Source organism: Nannospalax galili, unplaced genomic scaffold, assembly GCF_000622305.1.
Source record: "Nannospalax galili isolate Female #2095 unplaced genomic scaffold, S.galili_v1.0 scaffold433, whole genome shotgun sequence".
NCBI lineage: Eukaryota > Metazoa > Chordata > Mammalia > Rodentia > Spalacidae > Nannospalax > Nannospalax galili.
In genome coordinates, this window is record NW_008338715.1 from 3,826,891 (window position 1) to 3,832,541 (window position 5,651).

Below are 5,651 nucleotides of genomic sequence, written 5' to 3' on the forward strand. Positions count from 1 at the left end.
ATACACACACACACACACACACACACACACATACACGTACCTTTAACCATGCCTCTGTTTTACTGCCCTCTATTCTATAGAAATGATAATGACTCAGATAGAACCAATACCATCTTAAGTTACAGCATTGCTACCATAGCTGTGCAAATGCAATGAGTTATTGTATTTTTTTGTGGCTTCTGAGACTGGGATGAATAGCTTTACACAACCTAAAATCACCTGGGAAGAGTCTCGATGAGAAACTGTCTACATTGGGTTGGCCTATGTAAATGGCTGTGGGAGATTATCTTAATTGATGTTAGATAAGCCGACCCACTGGGGGTAGCACTGTTCCCTAGATGGGGGTCCTGAACTGTATAAGAACAGAGAAATAGAGCAAGGGAGCAACTGTGCATTCATTTCTCTCTGCTGTTGGCTGTGGCTGTGATGTGACTATTTGAAGTCTTGATTTCCTCACAACAATGAACTATAACCTAGACTGGTAAGCTGAAATAAATCCTTTCCCCCTCAGTTGCTTTTGTTGGATATTTTATCACAGCCACAAAAATTAAATTAGAACAGAAAACCTTGACATTAACATTTTCTAAGCTGTTTAGAAAGATATCTAATACGCTAGTTTAGAAGAAGAAAAAAAAAATGAAACAAAGTGCTTTTTACATGTATAACATTTAACACAAAGTCACTTGGTTTGGATAAAATTTATGCAGTCTCTTCTGGGATTTGCTTTTCTTAAATCATTGTTGAAAATCTTTCTCTGATATTTTTACTTTGCCACATTTGACACAGAAAAGCAGTTCCCTTTTACCATGGGTTGTTGACCCAGAGAATGAAGTGGGAATGAAAAGTCCGTTGGCAACTACAAAAGTAATGCAGGCCTGCCCTGTTGTGATTGGTGTTAGAATATACCAATCCTGAATATAGTATTTACAAATATTATACAATTAAAAACTAACATTTATTGAGAAAAGCAGTTTTAAACTTGGATAAATATAGAATAAAACTAGAAAAAGTTTTAAACTTAGATAAAAACTAGAATTTGGCCTGGCAACATTAGCCCTTTTTTCTTGAATGAAATGTTTTTAAAAAATTGTCATTATATCCTATTTCCTTTATCCTATATTTTCCCATGAATATGCAAGTACATGTTATCTTTCTTAGAGAAAAAGGAGCAGAAACACCTAAATATTATATTTTATGAAAAGAATCTGAAGATAAATAAAGCATCAATTAACTAAAGAGCTTTTGAAATGCATCTCAAGATTTTAAAATATGACAAATCTTAGCTCACACTTTAGATAAGTAGAAAAGTCTGATAGTACCACTGCATGCTTTAATGAACAAAAATCTTATATATCTAATTGAAAAAGTTCATTGATATCTACATCAAATTAAACTCAATTTCATTAGGTCTTAACTTTTACATATTTCTATGAGCAATAGGAAAAGTTCAAAAGACAGGGTCCTGTCCTAATGAGAGTAAAAGCTAAAAGAGGATCTCAGGCTTGAAAAATTGATGAATTTGCATACCAGTATGTAATAACTGAGGAAGATATTTTGTAAAACTGTAAGTAATGTAAGATTTTGTCAGCCAGAGTGTCAGAAAAATGAACTATCAGAGCAAGTTTGTCAAGTAAGAGAAATATTTGCTAATGCAGACTCATTGTTCCAACCATCGTATAAGTATTTTAATATTTTTAATGAAAATGATTAATATAAATACCTTGACATTATATTTGCTTCACTTTGGAACCAGACATGTTTTGCAATCTAATGTAATATACACAGAGCTGCTATATACTACCTAAGTAAAATGATTATTGACCAGTATTATTGGAATTTTTCATTTTTGAAATATTCTATTGGAAAACAGTTAAAGATACAAGCAGGAGTGCATTAACAAACCTCTGGAGTTATTTCAAAGGCACTGCCCTTTGAATATTGATGAATCTTATAAAGAAAATATGAAGTCAATTTTTTCAAATAGCATGAAGTATAAAAGAGTTCAAACAATTATGTCTTTATAGACATCAGCAAGCTTTCCTACATCATGACTTTACATATACTGTGTAACAAATTTTACACAAATTCTTAGTTCTCATATGGCATGGATAAAAATTTTTTATTATTGATTGGGGCTATCCATCTTGTGCTTGGGGCAACTAACTTTCCTAATCACATTAGTAACTGCTTCTGTCATATGTTTACCAATTTATACTCATAGGAACATTATCAGATGCTTGACAGAAAACTGCCCCCCAAAATTTATTATAACTTACTTCTGGATAAATAACTAGAAATCCATATCATTTAACCAACTCAATTATTTTAAATTATTGTTGAATATTTCTCAGAAGTAAAGTTTGATGAGGGACCCTCAAACTGATATAATTTGGGGAAGTGGTACAATTAATTAAATTTTCTTCATTTGTCTACATAATACATAATGAAATTATTATTAAATCACACACACAGACACACACACACACACACACACACACACACACACATGTTGAGTATGTGTAGAAATTTTGTTCCTGAACCATTTGTTCTTTGCATGGTTTTCAATGTTGGTGGCAATTTTCCAAGACATTTTGATAGGAACTGCCATGTGTCCTCAAGTCAAACTGCACACATTAACACTACAGCACAATATGATAGGCTAATATGCATAAAACATATAAATTCCCACTTTGATGGGTTCAGTATTTTATTAGCACTACTGAAGAATAGGGACCCATACACATAATTCCTGTCTCCAGAAAAACAACAGTGCACATTTGTCAAGCAAATATATATTGAGGAGAAAATTTTACTCAGGAAAGAAACTCCCTTTTTGACTAATGTTGATAATAACTATAACCTCTCCTAACATGTATAAAGACTGGGAAACATTTATAAGTCCAGCTTTTGCCTCTGAACATTCCAAATCTTGCTTCTTTTCACCATGGAGAAAATTGTCTCAGGATGTAGGACATGAACACAGGAGGCCTTAACTTTGAACCTGCTCCTGGATTCTCTGATGGCAGACACATCAGTAAGGAGGCCAGTAGGACCGTTCCTAGGAGTCGGTTTCACACGGTAGTGACCAGCAAAAGCCAAACTACAGCCAGGAGTGATGGGATTCCCATACATATAGGCCACTGGAGTAAAACTAAATATTCCCCCAACTTCATGTCACCTAAGTCTCCCAAATGCCTTGAACTCTGTAATATCATCCAGTGTTTGTGGAAATGAGATAGAAAGGAAATCAGGATCATAGTTAAAATGTTTCCACTTTGAAAATTGTACACAATACAACGTTGTAAACATTTTGCTAGAGTTCCTTTCAAAGCCTGAGACATGCCTATGCAGGGACGATACCTCGAAATTAAAGTTTTATTGATTCCATGATGAATCTCATTTCTCTGGCATGGCAGGTGTGGAAGTTCTGTTGATGCACTTCTCCAGACTAAATACCAATGAATACTGTTGACTTTTCCCTTGGCTTACATAGTAAATATAAGAATCAGTCAAATATATGGATTAATAATAATTAATCATGGTCAGCACATGGGTGAACCACTGTGGTACCCACAGCACAACATTTTGTCCCACATACTCACTGTCAATCCCCTTCCCAGAATGCTTTGGCTGTTGCTATTGTTTTTCTGTATTCTTCATTATTGTAAAATAATATATTAAAGTACGATTGAATTAAAGAGAAATTATTGAAAGGTCAAGTTTGCCCACCCCTGTAGAATCTTGAACTCCAGGTCCTCCGTCTATGCCTCCACTTCCTGAGTGCTAGGACTATAGGTTTGTGACACTGCATCTGTTTTATATAATGCTGGAAATTGAAGCCAAGAGTTCCCTCGTGTGAAGCAAGCACAAAGCTACATCCCCAGACCCATTATTGTGGCTTTGATGGCTTCCTTCCTGTAACGACAAAGCTCAAGTCAGCACACAAAAACACTGAACAAACTTTATTTGCTTCATCTAACTGTAAATTTTAGTCAGTTTTAATGAACCCATGACACAGCTTCTTTGACAAACAGCAACCTAAAATAGTGTCCACAATACATTTACCCAGGCTTAGGACAGATGTTGAACATTTGAAGGAAAGAATTTTATCAACTTCACTCTACCTTTCCTTTGCCCTTTACATTGCACATCTCTGAAGAGATTTTTCCAAATAATTTCACCGAAATCAGGATTTTTCGAGTCCCCTCTGGCAGACCCATAAATCACATGCTTTAATAGTAACTTCTATTTTCTGGGCTTGCTCTATTTTTCTATTAGGTTGAACATAAGACTATTGCCTAGCCCTCAACTCCCATGTTACATAAAATTGTATCCTTAAGCATGGTGTTCTGATTTTCTTCTGAATCAGCTAATCTAACCCTTTATTTTTGTCATGAATGATAATTTATTTTGTGTGTCTACAAACTGCTGCTTCCTTTTATCCAAGCTGTTACAAATAACCACATTCCTATTTTACCAATGACCATAAAACCTTTTCCCCAAACCTGCTAGCTAACAAAACATTTGCTAAGCCAAAGAGCCTTTGGTTCTCACATAGTTACCATATAAAACAGAGAACTTCCTAAGTGTGCCAAAGAGCCACACTTAGGAAAATAAAGAGGAGCAGATGATGCTCATTCATAGAGTTCACACTCCAAACTGAATCTCACTATTAGGATATTGATTCACAGAGTTCACATTCCGAACTTAATCTCACTTTTAGGATAAAGCTCACTCATACAATTTCATTCTCTCTCTCTCTTTTTCTCCCCCTCCAGATGTTTTAGAAAAGTAGCATACCAGACAAAGGAAATTGACAGGAATATATAGAAGAAAAAGCAGTGATTTCAAATAATCCACAAATTATTTTAAAGTGTCTTTTAAAAAAATCTCTGTTGGCATACACTTGGTATACACTTTTAGTGTTGAAATGAAATGATAGCCTACACCTATTGTTCTGATTTAAATAAAGTTAAATTTGAGCTAACAGCAAAGAAAACACTCTTGAAGAATGACTTATTTTAAAGGCTCTTTAAAAACATTATAATTTAGAAATCTAAAGTAATATAATTTGGCATAGATTATGAGGACAAAAAAAAAGAAGTGAGCATCAAGGTTTGCATGCAGCTGAATAATAAATGAAATAGAGATAAATTTATACCAGCAATGGACCTTACAATTTGGAAAGTCAAAATAATTGTGTTTGAATCTATAGAATGTAAACTTAATATTGAATTAAAGGGATATACTTAGTAGTGAAACTTATGAATTGCTTCAAGAATAGGACTTGACTTCGCTTTGTTTAGCCAAATTATTATTTTTTTTGATTCAGATAAGTTTATAACAATGCTCTATCCCTACTCCATTATTGAACTAACCATTATTGAACTAACCATTATTATTGAAACCATTTCCTGCAGATAAAGAACATGTCTCTTTGAATTTTTATAAGCAAAAAATTGTTTAAAAATAGTTAATTCTTCTCCATTCCTGATTCAACTATATTCACTGCCAATCCAGAGGATTCATGTAGTGACATTCTATATTCCAACTTCAATCTTAGTCACAAAAGCAGGCCTTCTAATTCTGTCACCATTTAGTGATAGAAAGATGCCTCTGCACTTGATTGACCTTCCCCATGCCCCCTTGTT